Source organism: Pezoporus occidentalis, unplaced genomic scaffold, assembly GCF_034315485.1.
Source record: "Pezoporus occidentalis ecotype Australia unplaced genomic scaffold, CSIRO_AGI_Poc_V1 ctg95, whole genome shotgun sequence".
NCBI lineage: Eukaryota > Metazoa > Chordata > Aves > Psittaciformes > Psittacidae > Pezoporus > Pezoporus occidentalis.
Window position 1 is genome coordinate 646,897 of NW_026916315.1, and position 18,328 is coordinate 665,224.

The 18,328-nt window shown below is 44.4% G+C and overlaps 1 long non-coding RNA gene across 1 annotated transcript; it reads left to right on the forward strand.

Annotated features, from left to right (window-relative positions):
* The first annotated feature begins 12,184 nt into the window (after positions 1-12,184).
* On the forward strand, positions 12,185-16,786 carry LOC134157407 (uncharacterized). The gene is made up of 2 exons (XR_009962316.1): positions 12,185-13,888; positions 16,613-16,786. It is a non-coding gene; the product is annotated as an uncharacterized LOC134157407 (long non-coding RNA).
* Positions 16,787-18,328: the final 1,542 nt, after the last annotated feature.

The window sequence follows — 18,328 nt, forward strand, 5'->3', positions numbered from 1 at the left end:
TCCACATTAGGAAAGAACTGCTGGGAAGAAAGGTACAAATGACTTGTGTCTCTGCTCTTTATGTCAGATACAGCTCACCTATGAACCAAGAACCAGATAAACCCAGCAGGATCTGAGCAATCTCTAGCTCTTGATCTCTGCCTCTGTTTTGGTGGTGAAGCCCATGTCTGAGACTCTGCTCAAACCACCCTCTTCTTCCTTTCCTATATGGAAGTATTGAAATGGCAGCCTCTTTCCCAAGGGGGAAAACATGGTGTCTTCCCTCTTTTGGCCTGACAGCTCAGGCCAGCTCTGCACAGCTGTGCCCCATCACAGCAACAGAAAGTCCAAGCTTACTCTTCTTCTGTTTTCAGATATAGGTGGTAGAGGGTGAGAAGACTTGAAAGTACACTGGTTCATCTGTATTTTTAACAAAGTGCTTTGCATTTTAGGTTTCCCTGTAAAGCATAATGATATATTTCTTCAATAATAATTACAGTGGGAAAAAAGCTTCATTCAACTTGCATAAGACTAGCTTTCTCTGAGCATGTAGTTTTATAAGAGTTTAATTGTTTATTATCTACCAAAGACCATGAGCTTTCATTTAGTGATAAGAAGGGTAAAAAAAAAAACTTAAAGGAAGCCCAAACCAGAAACTCCTCTCTGAAGGCTTTTTAGTTCCACCACAGCGCACTAGTGATTCTCACTGGAATAGCATGTGGTTCTCTTCTCTTGTGGTGAGAATATAGAGAGTCCCTGGGGAAAGCAGTAGACTGCTTTGAATCAAGCAATGGCAAATGTGGAGTGTGATTTTCAGAATCTCTCTCCATAATCCGTCTTTAAATGTTCCCACAGTTATGTGCAGCTTGAATTCCCTTAATTGTGTGATGGATTTACAGTTGTATCATTTCAGATATAATTACCTCTATTATTGAAAACAAAGGAGACACGTGCCGGTCTGAAGGATTGAAGACATGGCCTTAAGGAAAGGCTTGTCTCTTCCCCTCACACATGCACACACAGATATTTCTGCACAAATCCCTGTCTACCTGCTTGTCAGTGCATTCATTGTCCCTTGACTTCAAGGGCTACCTTTTCTTCATGCTTCTAGGAAGGTTCAAAAGACCTTTGGTTGGTTAAGTTAATGGTCATCATCACAGGCCCAGATACCAAAAGAGGTACAGCTGTTTGAACTTTGATATGTGTAGCAAGAGTAAAATAGTCTGTTTAACAGTGCTTCCCCAAGGTTTGGAGAAATGGAAACCTACAAGCCATCAGACAAGAGTAACAGGGCACTCAGTGGAATTGCTGTAACTGGTTTGTACAGAGTAGAGTTCTTCACATGAATGCCCTCTGTGCAAGGTGGCAAATCTCATTCCGTAAATCCTCTCTTTGGAGTTCTTTTTTGTATTCAGGGTAGGCAACATGCCTGCAGGATCTTCCAAACCTCACTTGTTCTCTCACTAGGTATCTCCAGAGTTACTCTTTGGACCTGTCTGCTCAAGAAGTTCACCGCAAATGGAAGCAGGACTGGACTACGAATTTCTGTTTGCATTTAGACATTTTTATGAATACTCCTCACTTACCACTATTCAGTCCAAAGCTATGTGAGCCCACTCCCAAAGACAAACATAATGGTTCCTGCCCTTTGCTATAGATGGACATCACTAGGATTAGACCATGAGTAGTCTCGGGGGGAAGAGATTATGCTTTCTTGGAATATGTTAGATACAGATTTTGGGGCTTTCTTAACTCTTTTTAAGGTAAGCAATGCTGATACAACTGAGTGGTATCATGATAAAGGGCAGTGAGGTGTGTTTGTGTGTCTATGCATAAACGTATGTAGTAGATACATAGTCATGACACTGGAGAATTAGACACATTACAGCAGGGTGGTGGTGTTTTTTGTATCAGCCTCATTCATCTCTCTGTGCTCTCTGCCAGAAATAAAAGGTTTTGATGATGTTTGGTGGCACACAAGCAGCCACCTGACAGTCCTGTTATGTACACACCCATGGATGTTGCCCTGGAGACCTCACAGCAGCAAGGGCAGCATTCCTGTTTGCATCCAGATGGTGAGAGTTGCTGGGAGTATCTTATCCATCAAGCAGGTTAATTGGGACCTTCGTCAGCACCTGCCCCCCTTGCTGCGCGGCTCCTTGTTGTCTCTGCAGAGCTCCGAGAGGGAATAAGCAGCATTACCAAAACACAGCAGGAGCAGAAGAGAGTTGGGGTTTGGGTGCTGGTTTTTTCATGCAGTCATGCATGACTTTGCAAATCAGCCAGGAGTGAGGCCACTAAATCCTTTGGGAGTCTAGACCCCCTTTCCCTGTTTGTAGCACTCCGCCCTACTTACCAGGGTGATGTCAGAGGGCATCCTTGGCACAGCTTGTTGCTCTCTGAGGGGGATTCGTCCCACCAAATGTGGACACAGCAACACCTACACCTGTCTAGACACCCTTCTAACAAGCAGAGAGCAAGAGGTGTGTCTAGTGGCTGAGTCGCTTTAATCTGAGAGCCCAAACAAGCCTGGATAATCTTCCCTAAAAGTATGCCTATTTCCTCCAGCAGCTATGGATGGAGATACCTGCATTGTAAGGCAATCTGTCTCTGCCTGTTCTCTTGTTGACTGTGGCCATATAATCATTACTGATTTGCTCTGTCCTTGTGCATGTCTTCCAGGTCTTTTGCTGTTTCTGGGTATGAGAAGGGAATAGCCAGCTATTGGCCAGTGCCCCATCTTGGATTTTTATAGCTCCCTCTAATGAACTAGGCAGCTGGAGGTGTGCCTCAGTGGTTAGTGCAAGCAGCTGACCACAGTGTTGAGGCCTTTCCTTGTTCTAGGATGTCATACTCTACTGAGAGCTACCATCAGTTATACACAAAATCCCCAAATCTCTTGATATTTCCCTTGCCCAAGCATGAGACCATGCTACAAACTATTGTGTTGGGAGGATGCTGGGTCCTATGCTGAATGAAAGCCCACAACACCAGGCTTCAGTCACAGAAGGGATTTTTAAGTGACTTTTAATTATGTGGGCAGGGGACTGCTAGCTGTTCTCCAGCACTGTGCCACTTCCAAACCCTGGTGATAGATACAGACATTAAGAAGAGGCTCTACCATCCAGTCCATTACAGCAGTGTTTCACAGACAGGGGGTGGATGCAGGAAGTCATCAAGGGTGAGGAGCTGGCTTTAGAGAGTATGTTTGCACACATCTGAAACCCATTCACTGCCTGTGATGTTAAGCCATTTTCTGAGCTTCAATTCATTGTGTTGTGCTCCTTCTGGTTCTTTCATCATGTTTGTATAAAGCATAGGCCTTTGGGGCAGAACTTTTCTTCCTTTGACACTCCTAACTCATTCTTGCAGGCTTACATTGGTTGTTGTTGCTGTTGTTGAGTAACCAGTAATAAATAAGGTTTTGGTCAAGGCATAGCTGAACCTCAAAGCATCTCTGAGTTATCTGTAGTATGAGTACGATAGCTCCTGATTTATGATTAGGAGAAGCATGGTGCAGGCAGTGCACAGATCAAGACAAAAAAATACCAATTTGTGCAGTATTGTATTTCTGGGGATAACATATTCCCTGTCAGAAATCCTGTACACCTGGATGTAGACAAATGAAGAAAGGCCTGAACAGACTAAAAGAAAATACCCCCTTCAGCTAGAAAATGTGTTTAGGAAAGGAAATTTTTACCTTGTGTCTCTTTTTTCAGGTGAGAGTTGAACAAGCATCTTCCTTCTAGAGACACAGGGTTCCTATAAGTGGCAGAACAAAAAAACACTGCAGTGAAAAAACCCAGCCCTTGAATTCCAAATACACCATTCTCCTTTCAAAGTAAAATTCATATGCAAGAAGACAATCTCTCTTACAGAGTTTTTCCTGTTGCTCAGAGTGCACTCACTGGAAACAAGCACACGATTTAAAAAGATATTGGAAGAACAGCTTGGACACAAAGAAAGGAATGACCTGGAGTCTTAAAAAACAGACAAGCTTTTCAGTAGCTGGAGCTTGGAATAAGAAGCTGAAAGTCATGTAAGGCCAGTAAAGTTTGGGACATTCTTTTTACCTAAAAAATAACCAATCTTGGCTTCTCTCATTAGTATCTCTGCTCAGGGATTAAGTTAACTGTTTTGTGGGGAAGCTGGATGCAAATCTGCAGCTGTGGTGGTGAGTTTCCTTGAACGTGTAAAGGGTCGGGATGAGCGAGTGCTTAGGTTATTTGAGGGCTGGTGTTCCTGAGCCCTCTTTGTCTGGGATCCAGACAAGCCTTCCTGTTGAGAAACACTGGCTTACTTCAGTGCAAGACAAAAAACATACCAGCTCCTACTCTAGTGGGACAGTGGAACTAGTGAGCTATTTCCATTTAATGCTAAAAGCATGTAGTGGCTTCTAGAGGTATCTAAGCAGAAGTAGCACAGCTCTTCTCCCTCCCATTCCTTGGTTTTATTAAGACAGTTCAGGCTTTTGCAAAATTTTTGAAGATGATGTGAGGGCTTCTTGCAAGGAAAAGGAGATTAAAAAATAATATCTCTTTTGAACAGAATGGAGCAAGGGTTTGTTTGTCGTGCAATATGGCATCACAGCAATGATGGAAATGGCTTTGCTGCTTTGACATGCTGGTAAGAGTCTAAGCTGTGCTCTGAGGCACACTTTCTTTGCTGTGTCCCATAGGAGGCACTGTCTAGGAAATGGGGAAAGGCATACAGAAGATGTTTTGACACCTTTCAAACTGGTAATTTGTGGCCATAAATTGGACTGCTTTTTGCAACTTTGTCCAAGTTACCACGTTGCTACTTTAGAACCACCTGAATCCCATAGCACTGGCTACTACAATGTCTCTCTGTCTGTTTAACCAAAGATGCCCTGCGCAGGGGCAAAACCAGATGGAGGGAGTGCCCCCAGCAGTTTTTTGGTTTTATTCTTTCTTTAGGGTTGTCTTCTTTATGGTAATTGAATGGTATAGTCCTTTCATCTCCTGCCCCTTATACACCCTTATGACAGTTTAAAAGAGTCAATCAATAAGAACATTGTGTGTACATAAAGCCCATATATTCTACTGATGACTATGTAGGCTATTACATATACATTTAATGATTGCATCACATGTCTAGTTTTCTGTGGGTGAAAAGCATAGAGGTACCTATCAACAGAAATAATGCATATTAAAATGCTATGATGTGGTAGAAGGGCTCTTAGCAGAAGATATGTGGGAAGTACTCTTTGTTATGGCTGTACCAACCTTGACTAGCCCATTGTGATGAACCCAAGCTGAAGAAACCTTTGTACCACACAGTATTTTCCAGTTAATTATATATATTTGTACATCTGGGCGTGTGTGTGTGGACAAGTGAGATCATCCATTCCTTTGAGATTTTTTTTATCCTAACCAAAACATTTTTCCTCTCCCTAGCTCCTTTCCAGGAGCTTGACAACAACAATAGAGCCAAGAGCCTTCCCTCTCATCTGATGTCTGCAGTCCAGTGTCTGCTTCAGGATGTGAGCTCTGGGCACTCAGGTGGTGTCAACTCCAAGGATTCCAAGGTCCAGCTTGAGTGTGCTGCAGTTCCAAGCTCAGATAACATGAGATGTTTTCAGGCCAGCCTGGCTTCTGGCTGGGCTCTTGACAGAATTGGGAAACAGGAACCAGGAAAACACATTTTAAAATTATTTTTTTTCCCTTTGTATTTGTCTGAATATGAGAAAAACATAACAAATTAAAGCTCTAGGTTTTGAGGCACCTGGCATCCCTTAGTGGTGTATATTTAAGAGTCTAGCTCACCTTTAATTCAGACAGATTTTTTCTATAGCTGTATTTGAAAATTTCAATTTTAGTACTTGCTTAGAAGTGTTGGGGTTAGTTTTGGTTGCTTTTTATAGAGGTGGGTTGGTTCGTGTAAGGTTTTTTCTCTTTGAAAATGGCATTATTATTTCTTCCTTCCTGTATTATCTTGGATCAGAAGGTTCACTGAGATGCCAAACTATGGCTGGCTACAACTTCAGTACATCTGTAACAATGCAGGCCATGACATGCCAGAGAGATGGAGCGTGGTATGTACAGTCCAAGAAAGATGTGACAGATTAACACTGTTAATAATGTTTGCTGCCCTGGGTCTTCTACTAAAATCCCCTTCTTCCAGGTAGTTTAACTCTTGAGACACTGATGTAGCAAGTACCTAAACAGATGCCTATAGACAACCGCAGCAATGGTGGGCACCTGGAGTATGTTGTGCTCCATCAAAACAGTATTTCTTCATTGTAGAGCTCAACAAAAATAGAAGTGTGGGTTACTCTTTACTAGAAAGGGAAAATAATTTCTGTTTAAATTCTCTGTGATTTCAGGCAGTGTGGTGGCTGGAATCTGCATCCTGCTCCCTGCTTCCATAAGGAGTATGAGGAATCCTGGGCAGCACTGACCATGGCATGCTCATCTGTAGCATAAGGTGTGATGGCTCCAAAATACATCCCTCTTCCCTTGTTCTGAAAGGTCAAATGGTGTTCTGAAATGTTGGAGATGGTGTGGGGGGAGAGTTGTAGGAGTATGAGGAAAGAAAACAATCAATGCGGGGAAAAAAAAACACTTTTTCTTCCTCTTTCCATTCATCATCTTCCACTTTCCCTACCTAGAGAGCATAAAGTGTGCAATGACTGCAAAACTTACATAGCATAGGCTGGGCTATGCAAAAGTACTCTAGGTATGTCTTGATTTTGGAGATATAAGCAGGTTATATTTATAGTTTTGCTTTGGGTAAGGAGCTCATGAACCAGTGAGAGTCCTGCAGCCTTGACCTACATAAGGGAAGGAGTCAAGCCTGGATCATTAGTTCTTAGCCTAAAACAAGGGATATGTAGGATGAATAGGTGTTATTGCAGAGTATAATGCATCTTTCCAAAGGAAGCTGCAGTCTTCTCTAAAGAAGTCTTAACCATGTGGGAGACAATGAAAGTTGATTGCTGCACTCAACAGGATCATGGTTTCCTTTGTAGTCTCTTTCATTCCCTGAAGGTTTATAACATCTGCCTGGACAGAGGAAAAGACTGTAGAGATGGTCTGAACATTAGGATTGCTCACCTGTCCCAGAGGGCTGTTCTGGAGGAGGCAGAAACTTTCTCCTGCACACCCGAGCAGTAGTGGGGCTCTCTTGGCAAAGCCCTATTCCCCTTTTTACCATAGGAGGTATAAGCAGTTTCCAACATTTGGAGAGGAAATATGCTTACAGCCCTCTCTTCATTGCAGTAACTAGTGGGAGGAAAGAAAGGAAATCCTGCCATGATCATAATTGAGTTGAAAAAAAATAAATCTCCAGGCTCCAGGATACCCTAGCCACTGGGGTTAGAAAGACAGAGATTTTCCACCTAGCATTGGACAGGCTGTGGGATGAATCCTTGATTTGGGATAGGAACCCTGTTGTTCTGGTTTTATCAGAAGCACACTCTACAACAACTGCAGCAAGAAATTCTGGTCTTATTAAAGTCACAGGTAGAACTTGATGAATTGACAGATGGAAAAGAAAAGGCAGATCACTGGAAGCAGTCTGACTTCAAATAGTTGTGATTCTATGAAAAGAGAGGAGAGAGGTAAACTCTTGGTGGTTTATAATTTTTCCACTCCTCTTCAATAGAGCTATTGGTATAGTGAAGCTAGAGCCCTGCTTATTATTTGCAAGCATTTATTAAGTATTTATTCTTACATGAAATAGAATCTCCACATTAGGTTCTAGCCCTTTCCATTTACCTTCTTGATTATCTAATTGTGTCCATTTCTATGGCATTGGCTGTTACACATAGTCCATCCATCCTTGCATCTATGCTGGAGAGCAAAGTTACTAAAAGACAGTTATTGCACGGACTTACTACACCTTATCTGTTCTGTTGGAGCAAGCCACATGCATGCCCTTAGCCAGCAGCCCTTAAAGGGCAGCCTCTGCCATGTTCAGCAAAGACTTAGCTGCCTCCCCTAGTCCCAGGATAAGAACTGGCAAATAGGAAGTTACCTTATTGTAAGTGGTGTGCTCTAAAATTACACCCAAGCTTACCTTGCGGTAACTTGCTCGTGTAGTCATGGCCTTAAGGTTTTTCCTTAGTATCCATGGCCACAGCATCTAAGCATTTTATGGTATAGCATACACTAAACATTAATTTCAAATTATTGAGAACATTTTCATGACTCAACAACTTTCTAATGACTGTGTACCTTGTTAAAATCTTGCAGTTCTTTAATAACAAAGTTTTCCCTGATCCCTTGGCATTTAAACACCCTGTATAACTGAAATGAAATGCATAGCTGAAGTGTTTTTTTAGGACACTTGATTTAAAGTGAGCTCAAAGCAGCAAAGGACTCTTTGAACATCTCCAGAGTGGACACTCCCAGAGCTGTCTGTATACAGTTCGAATTAATTATTCCCTTCATGGAAATTGTACAAGATGTCCCCCAGGCTCTTTTTCACTGCCTTGCTGCCCTTTTGTGATAATCCCTTGCTATCCTCTGGGCTTTCTGTGGTCCTAAACTTAACATATAAAGCTATTTTTATCTAGGGGCTAGGGTGTGAATAAATGCAGAGAATGTCTCTCAGCATGACTTTGTGAGCCTTCCTTCGAGTTGATTAGAAATGCTCAAACTTTCTTGCAAGCTGCCTTTGAGCATCCTCAGGTGAAATAGCTGCAGTTATTATATATTATATAAATATATATTATATTATATTATATTATATTATATTATATTATATTATATTATATTATGTTATATTATATTATGGATTTTTTCTCTTGGGTCACAAGAGGCAGCAATCAGCCAGGAGCAAAAGGGAAACTTGGAGGCAGACTGGAGGCTTAGGAGGTGGAGCCCATGATCTCTGTTCTTCAGTGCACCACTGCTGCATTTGGACAAGTTTCCTCGCCACTCTCAGGTAATGTAAGTGTGACACAGCCATTCATCCCACAGCTATGCCAGAGCTGCACTATGTCTTTGCTGGGGTTAGCTCTACTCATTTAGCTGGGTTTACAATAGCACCTTAGGAAGATGCATTCCCAACCCTCCATTAATTTTAAATGGGGACACAGGTGCCTCTAGGGTTCTTGAAATAGCCAGCCCTTCAAGTTTTATGGGAAAGGTATAACGTGCCAGGAGAAAAGGACTTTGTTCATGTCACTAGTTGTCATGAGTCCTTAGGATGGAGGCAACAAGACCCACAACCTCTTTAATGACCAACAGCAGAGAGAATGCACAGCACGAGTGCTTTGTACTGAAATGCCAGTTCAGTTAGCCAGCAACTAGTAACAGGCTACTTACCCTGCAAGAGCCTTGCTGAGCTCCTCCCAGCAGTAGGGCTGCTCCCAAGAATTACAAAAGTGTTGTAAATCTAGCTGTTTCATCATTTAAACATCAGTTGAGAAATAGCTTCTGCTAGACTTTAAAGAATATAAAAAATAATAAAAAAACAACCCAAACAAACCCAAAACCAAACAAAAAACCCTAAAACCACTGTACTCAGCTTGGGACCCAGCCATGGCAGGAGTGTTTTTTGGGGTCAGCCAGATAGGTGTCCTAGGGTTCTGCCAGCTGTGCTTCCTCTGTGCTGCAGATCACACTGGCAGGTTTGCTGGTTCAGGTGAGCTGCTCTCCATACTGCCTCATACCTGCCTGGCTCAAGGCTTGCACAGGGGTACTACAGAAACCTACTACAAGCTAGACTGGGATGAAAGATGTCTTAGAGCCAATGTCAGCTTGTTTGTGAGAGGGACAAAATACCTATGAGCACTGGACACCCATAGCACTGGGCAGGTCACTATGTGTACTCAGTGGGCTCTCTGTCTCTTCCGACAGAGAAATGGTGGTCTTGGATGTTCTGAACCCATGGGAGCTGAAGTCGGTCAGTTTGGGTCACAGGTAACATGACCAGCATTCTGTCAGGCCATCATCCTTCTTATTTCAATGTAAACACTTCCCACCTGTCCCAAATACGCATGCCATTCTTCAGGACTTTCCAGCATTGCTTACATTTGTAGAACTTTATTCCTTGCTCCCGCTCCCTCTGCCGCATCTGTTCCCACCACAGCTGTGGCCACCCTGTTCTGTCTGGCTGACACCCTGTCCCCCCTTCCCCTCCAAAATACTCCCTCCCCTCCAAGATCAAAATACTCTGTTTTTATTTATTTACCCTGCAGCTGTCAGTGTTGTGTCTGGGTCAGTGCACTGCAACATGGAGGAACATGGGATACATGGAAAATCCTTAAAACTGCCAATCCTAGTAGTAACCAATATACACACCATCAACAAATATATCCCTTGCTCCGTTGCTCCTTTGAAAACAACAGGTCCAGATGATGGAAGAAATGACATTGTTAGAGGCTGGAGCAAACATCCTGGCTTGAACCAGCACTGGGTTTGCATGTGATCAGGGAGAAGAGGCAGGGCTGAAGACAGGGTATATCCCAGGGCTTGCCTGCTCTATGTTTTTTTGAAACAGAAATGTGCAAGGCAGAGACATGGCTCTGAGATGTTGGGCAACAGCTTTGCTGTCTTTCTGCTTTCCCCACATGTTGCTTTGTAAGATGAAGGGAAACCCTGTAAGTGTCGCAAGGTGGAAGATGCTGTTGAGGAACAGGAAGCAGCTGGGATGGTGCATGGTGGCAAAGAAAAGCAGAGCCAGGAATGAGTCTGATTTCTTCTGTTTCTCTGCTGATTTAAAGCTCAGTATCTAGACACCAGCTTTGGTGGAGATGAGACCTTAGCCCTGTTCAGCCACAGCATCCTATAAAAGATGGGCTAGTACGTGGGCTCATCAGTTGACCACTCATTACTACATCAGTGCAAACCTTGTCTTGGTGTGAAGACAGAAGTCTTTAACTTAGTAAAGAAATGGGTATGACTATGATTTAGGGTTGTAGAGAAATAGGACGAGCTTTTAAGTAGCCAGTGCCTAATAAAACAGATGGTTGCTGCTGACCAGTGTTGATTGATGTAACACACACTTTATGTGTTTCCAGGAGGACTTGCAGAGTGCCTGGATGAATAGACTTGGTCAAAATTCCCTGCTGTGCTGCTGATACAGAACTGCAGTGGCTCTTCTTCATGTTGCCCATCCCGTGCTGGGCCCAACAGCTACAGGTGAGGCCACGTTGTGCAGGTGCTTATGCTGCTTCATGAAACAAACCTGCAGGATCAGGTGCTGATGGACATGTAGAATGCCCAGTTCTCCCAGCTCTGGGTGTGTGATAAGGAGTTGCTCAGCATGCAGGGCAATGAGTTCAAATTGTCCATTTGAAATTAATGTAAGGGGTTATTCAGAGGTTCTGCTCTCTTTAAGCAGCTTTTTGTTTCTGCACAGATACTCAAGGAAGATAAGTTAACATTCTAGCAAAGTCCAAAGGTTGTGTGGTACCCAGCACTGCATGCGGAACAGTTAGCTGATTGCTCTGGGAGGCTGTTATGGCCATTGGGAACCAGGGATGGATTGACTGGCTCAGAGCTATTTTGTGTCAGTAGCTATCTTCATTTTTATTTTTATTTTTTTTTTAGTATGCCAGACCCTGTTTTTTAGGCAATCCCTTTGTATCCTCTACCCCACCAAAATGCAAATGCCCACATTATAGCTACACCACTAAACCAGGGCTGTGGTTTCCTGAGTGAAAAGGGCTGAGTGCAGCTGAAGGCAGTGCTCCCCTGCAAACCCGGTTGCTTGCTCTCGCCAGCAGCTGTAATTCAGGCTAAGGTAGGGTGCACACCCCAGCAGCTGGGTGCGTGGCTGGAAAGCAGGTCTTCAACTGTCAGCTTCTGCCTCAGGCAGTGCTCAGGGACACAGGAGCTGCTCTTTCCTCTGTATCTTCTCAGGGTGTGGGAGAAAGGGGCATCACTTTTCCCTCTTTAGCTCCAGAATGATGTTAGGAACGGCTGGCATGGAGAAAGAGATTTCCTCCTCCCTTTCTCCTTCCCTAAGAATAGCCAGTTTGTAGGTCTGTCAAAAACCAGAACAGCGACTAAAGCCCAATTGAGAAAGGAGCAAATTGCAGCACTGTGACCAGGTCACAGGTGCCTTTGATTAACTTCCTATCTACTAAGAATCATCTGCCTTTTCCCTGGCACGATGCCAAGTGCTGCAAGGCAATTAGCAGGTACTTCAATGAGCACCTTGCTAGAACTTCTCCTTCAGACCTCCCAGAAGGACATGCTTCTGTCACCCAGGCTTCTGGGAGAGGGAACAGACAGGCATAGGCAGGCTGTGGTAAATGGCTCCAGGTAGGTATTCTGCTAGCTGCAGGATACCTGGAGTCCTGCATCTGATGTGGAAGTAGGATTGGGAGCCTGAATTAAAGCATGTGTTCAATGGGGACATGCTAGCTCCAAGCACCAAACTTACATTGTGATTGTCAGTTAAGGTGTTAACACTGCTGTCTCTTCAACCTGGGGACCTGAGGGCTGCAGAAGGCACTGGGAGGACAGAGTCTGTATCACACCTTTACTGCCATCCATGCTTCAATCTCTGCAGCTAATGCAACTTATTGAAAATCACAATCCTGATCATGACCTCCTTCCTTGCAGCTCTGCCTTTGTCCTCACAACCTGCAGGACTCACCTCCTTCTTGCATTGCTGCCTCTTCTGCCAACTGCAGCCCCGCATTTTGTGGCAGTAAGAAAGACCTACAGGTGATGAGAGGTGGGAGGGAGAGGATGACTTTTTTCCTGGCAACTTGACCCCTTTACCACCCAGTGCTGGTTCCTTTCTCACAGGCATCCTTCGAGAAGGCATTATCCCCTCCAGAAGGCACAGAAGGTTGTGATCTACATTTGTGTTTATCTGTTACTGGTCTATAGTGTACCTAAGTGATGAAAACAGCTACTGACAGCCGGGCAGGTTAAGAAAAATTGATTGCCTGGAACTACAGGTTCACATCCCAGCAGTAATATTTTTAGTCCTTCAGATGCAGCTAAACTTGTAGCTAGCAGCTTACTGGGTGTTCAGAGACTGATGTTAATGACACGTTATGCAAAAGTATCTCTTCCGGGACAGAATCTTATTCCTCCTAGTGCAACATATGCAGTTATTAGTCTTCCACCCCAGAAGTGGCCACATGTCTGATTCTGGCTGTGTATACAGCAGCTTGTGAAACATGCCAAGACTCCCCAGTATGGAAGGCATTGCAGAAATTTAAGACAGGATCTGAGCTATGACAAGCAGAGTGCCTGGCATCATATTCCATCATGCAGCAGGGGAAACAGGGATGCAAAATATGTTCTTGAGCTGAATAAGCTATTTGGACAGAATAAGGACCGAGGTGAACTTTAGTCTCCAAATTTAAACCAAAACCGGATTACAAGTCTTCTCACATTGGTGTGTCACAGTTACCTCATGAAATTACTCCACCTCCATTGCCACCAGCTGTTTTTTTGTTGTAGGAGTTTAATTCACAGTTCCAATTGCTGAAAAACACCCAAAGATTGGGGCAAAGCAAACAGGAAATCTGGTAGCTCAACTATGGCAGGGTGAGTCACTTCATTACTCTGCATTGCAGAAACTCAGACCCCAACAATTACTTTTCATTTCTCTTTTGACCTCATGGGACTTCATATTTTTTGGACCTGTTTGGTGAGAAAGCATTTCAGATGTGAGCATTGTCTTAGGTCTTCTTGCTGCTTCATGATTTGTGGTTAATATGATGCTGGAGAAATCCAGCAAAAATCCTTCTGGTTAGCCCAGTTTAACTTAATCTAGTTCAGCTGCAGCCCCTGAGCACCAAATCACAACATCTGAAGATTTTTTTTTTTAGTACAAATTAGCACCTCATCACATCCAGTCACCACCTCCACCTGGAGCAAAGGGAAGGGGGTAGCCCCAGCAATGAGTGGATGATATGTTTGGGCTTAGTTCGTATTCATGAGGTAGAGAACCTGATTGCAAAGCAGGGGCAGTAAGTGTCTCTATTTTTGAATAGGAGTTAGAGTAGTGTTAGCTGGAGAATCTGGATTCTCTGTCTCCTACTGGTTAAACTGGTGAGTCTGTGGAGCCTTATTCTTGCCGATGCTGTTCAGAAGCATGTATCTGTCATCTGTGTTTCTCTTTGCTGCAGGGAAGGCCTGGTGGGTGCAGTGCTGGCCATGTGGAAGGGCATGCACTGGGTGATGGCTTTATTGTACTCTATAGCATGGGTACAATTCCTTAAAACCATGTAGGTAGCAGCACTGGTCTGCATCAGGGTTTCAGCTTGCAGAGAGCAGTGCTAATATCAGCCTAGCTAGCATAGGTAGCACTGTGGATGTGCAGACATGACAGTTGGTTTCATGTGTAGCAGTAACCCAAGAGTTCAGTTTCTAAGGAAGGATTTGCTGAGCTCTCTGTTATGTGACTGCATGGCTAGACAGTCCATAGCTGCTTTGGCTACCCATGCATCAGCTGTGCTCAATGCCTAGAGTTGCTTGGGGATGTTTGTTTGATTGTCAAAACATTTTGGCATCAAGGGCCTCTCCACACCTCCTGGTGCGACGTGATCCCCAGTTAACAGACTGAGCTTGACTGTTTGGAAATCCATCGCAGTACTATTTAGACCTGCACAGAGAAAGGGCAAGATACTACTGTCCTGAAATGATAGCTGATACGACAGTACCTGCTTGGGTGAGCAGAGCACTGGGTATGCAAAGTCTGAAGTAACAAGCAAGTATCTGAACTCATTCATCTGCTCTGGTAAGGGATTGAACTGGAGACAGCAAAATCCAGACTTGCTTGTCCCACGAGGGCCTGGTGGTCTTAAAGATGACCAGAGTGACTGTTTCTTGGTTTGACGTGCTGGGTTTCTTTTTTTTGTTTTTCTCTCTCTGTTTTAGTCCTTTTAGATCCTTGGTCTGGGCTTGCCCATGAGCTTGGCCACAGGCTTGGGTCCGCAGTGCTTGACCATGGCTCAGTGAGCAAAGTTCAGCTGTTCCCATGGGGTTGGGCACAGCTCCTCATGTGCACCCCAGAGGAGGAGCTCATCATGGGGCAACCTCTGCTTCTTCCCCCCGTTCCTGGGAGAGGAATGGCTACATCATGTGTAGGTTGCAGCCCCTACACATGTGAGAAAAGAGGGGCACAAGCTGGCAGGTCTTGGATGTTGGCAGTCTTTCCTCCCCAGTACCTGGTGCTGTGGAGGGACAGAGGCAGCAGCTGCCAACCTTTGACAGTGCCTGGCTCCAAACTAACCTGGCAATCTCCCTGCTGGTACCCACTCTGTATTCATTGGGATATCACAGCCATCATCAGCAGAAGTACAGTGACTCACCTGGCCTGGCCCTCCCTGCACTAAATCCTGCTATCAAGCTGATGATCTGCTGGTAATTTTGCTCCATCTGAGTGCTGTAGACCTGCTCTCGCGCATCCTGCTCTCCCTGTAGGCAGAAAGTTTCCCCCCAAATTACCCCACCCTCACTTGGTGTACCCGCAGCCTCTGGCCACTTGCCAGCACATTGTTTCTTTTGTAAACCAAAAACCTCTGCCCTAGTACCTTATTCCAGGAATATGGCTCTGGAGGCCTATGAGGTGCCATGGAGAGATGTGGAGGTCCCACAGCTGACCTCATTCCTCATTAAGACAGGGAGGTGATGCCCATGTTGACCTGCTGAATATGTGCGTTACTGTTAATGCTGAGTGGCTATTCACTAAATGGTCCCTCCTTAGCCCTGTTGTGCACAGGGAGGGACATGGCACAGCATCGGGAGGGGGCCTTCGGAGCAACTCCAGGGCACAAGCTACAAGCTGCAAAATGCAGATGTGTATTGCTCCCATGATCTCTTTTTGTTGTGCTGTCTTCTCTGTTCCTCCTGTCACCCATTTACCTCCATTTGCTTTTTATCCCCAGTCTCTCTTTTGTGATGTTATACCTGGTATAGGGGCCCATTCAAAGATGATGCTATACTACAGGGCTGGTCTCATTTTGTGCAGGACACTATCAGTCTAGTCTCCTTGGACATAGTAGAAGTACAGAGATAAGCTTTAATAACTGACTTCCTTGGTCTGACTTTGGGGTTTGGGGTCTTTGTGAAAAAAGAGCAAACATTCATACATAGTTTTCAGTATCATTTAAGGAGTTAAAAAAAAAGGTAAGGAATGAAATGGCTCTGTTGCTTCTGATTCCTGGGAGGAGCTCCATGTTGAGGCCATGAATGATTTACCAGTTTGGAGAGGGGACCCCTCATGTCCTTGGAAAGGGATTCCAGGTCATCTCCTCTGCTGTCATGGAGTAAAAAGAAAAGTGAATGGTGCTGAAGGCAGTAATAAGTGGCACTGAGCCCTGCAGTGCCACTTCCAGTGGGACAGCAGGAGCCTCGTGGGAAGGCTTTCTGTCAGAGACCTCTCCATTCCCCGAGGGGAGCCATCCCTTATCCATATGCGTATCAAATCTATTTGCTAAGCTGAAAGGTCTGACTGATGTTATAAGAGTGTTTTCGGACTTGTTTAGAGTTTTCTGGGGTTTATCTTAGCTGGAATTGTTAAACTCCTTAGTAATGTGTTACAGCTACTAGTAACACAGGAAAGCAAATATCCCTTTCATATGTGAAGCCACAGACCAGGAGTAAAGTTAAAGATAATATGAATGATGTCTTATTGCATATCCCCTTCCTGTGGCACCCTTTGATCTAATTTATGTTATTATTTATTTCAGGGTGACCAGGGAGGTCAATGGAGATTTAGCTGCCAACTTGGTGAACAGGATTTCAACCTGTGTCTGTGATTAGTGATGAAATGAATTCCACAGCTTGAAATCATTTATCCAGCATCTCCAATCAAACACAAACATCCTCTGAGCTTGAAAATAAATGAGGGTTGGAGCCAGCTAGCCTGGTGCAGAGATTTGTGATAGATTGATGAGCCGAGAACAGGCTGCCATCCTCCACCCCCATCATCAGTGACTTTCCAGCCCTGGGATGGGGAGGCTTGGGCTAGAGATGAAGGATATACTTTCTGATAAGTGTTACAGTAGGAGGTGAGAAATATAAGCCCCCAGAGGAGAAAGAAAAAAAGGCAGGCACTGTGCTCTGTTAAGCAGGTTACAGTTTAGACAGAGCAGCTGCTTGACGGGCTTCTGGCACAAGGGCTGGGGCAAGAGCAGCCCTGTGCTTGCAGCACCTGTTATTGAACGCTACCCGCAGGTACCAGGGCAGCACAGACTATGCTTTCTGGCTGATACAGTCTTTTTCCAGTTGTGTGTGGAGGTAAGGGGCCTGTGAGATGAAAGGAGAGAGCTGATGAAACAGCTGATGAGGTCTGCCCTCTGTGAGATGAAGCCACAGGAAGGCTCACATGCAAGTGGCTTTTTGAGGTTAAAGCTGAATATAAAGTCTGAATTTGAGTTCCCCTGTCACAGTTCAGTGATTTTTAATTGGGAAATTCATGTTACTTGCCCTTTCCCTTTTTTCTCCTCATAGCATGCCAGCTCCAGAAGCATGGCAGAGGGTTCAGGCTCTCAGATTAACATGGTTCCCCTGCACCATCAGCCAAACTGAGCAGTTATGCTCAGGGCGGGAGAGTGGTGAGCCTGTGGTTCAGCTGGGGAATGGCTATGCATTAAGCTGGAGCCACTTGCACTTCTCTGTCCCCATCTCAGTGTTCATTAAGATTCAAAGTGAATTTCTAGTTCCCAGATTTGCAAAAGAAATTTTGAAAGGGGGAATGATGTGTTGGCTGAAAGTGAAGAAACCAGAAAGCAAAGGAAACCTTTAGCTGATGATTTTAACTGATGATTTTGGGTACACATTATTTGTGATTTTGTTGTTGTTGGGTTTCTTTTATAACTGGGGTAAACTGTACTTCAGAGAGACTTTGTGATACAAGGTATTTTATAAATGATGAGTTAATATTGTAAGTTTTACAACCAAAGAAGATGAAATAGAGATCTCAGGGCTGAGACCTGTGTGCCTAGTGAGTGAGGAATTTTTGAAATCTGTTGACACCCATCTACTTAAACACAAGAGCACTGTGCCTGTGGGCAGCTGGCAAGAGGAGCTGCTACCAAATGCAGAGGCAGGGCAGCATGCTAGACCTGTACCTTGACTGCATTTCAGGCTGCCTTCTAAAACATCCAGCTTGTGCCAGATACACAACTGCACATGCCAGGGGAAAATGCTATGCTGATCCTACTGGAAGGAGAAAGGTAGTGCAAAGTTTTCCTTCCAAAGAGGGCAGACAGATTAAGCTGATTTCATAATTTAAAGTAGCTTCTGGGGTTCTCAAATTATGTATCTTCATTGGCACTACCTCTGATACCCCAAACCCACACAGTTTCAGTGGCATGAGTAGCTCCTGCCAGATATTGTGTCCTTTCACATCAGTCCCAGAGTGCTCCTCACATGGGGTGGCTTTGCCCGGGCTGCTGGAAGGG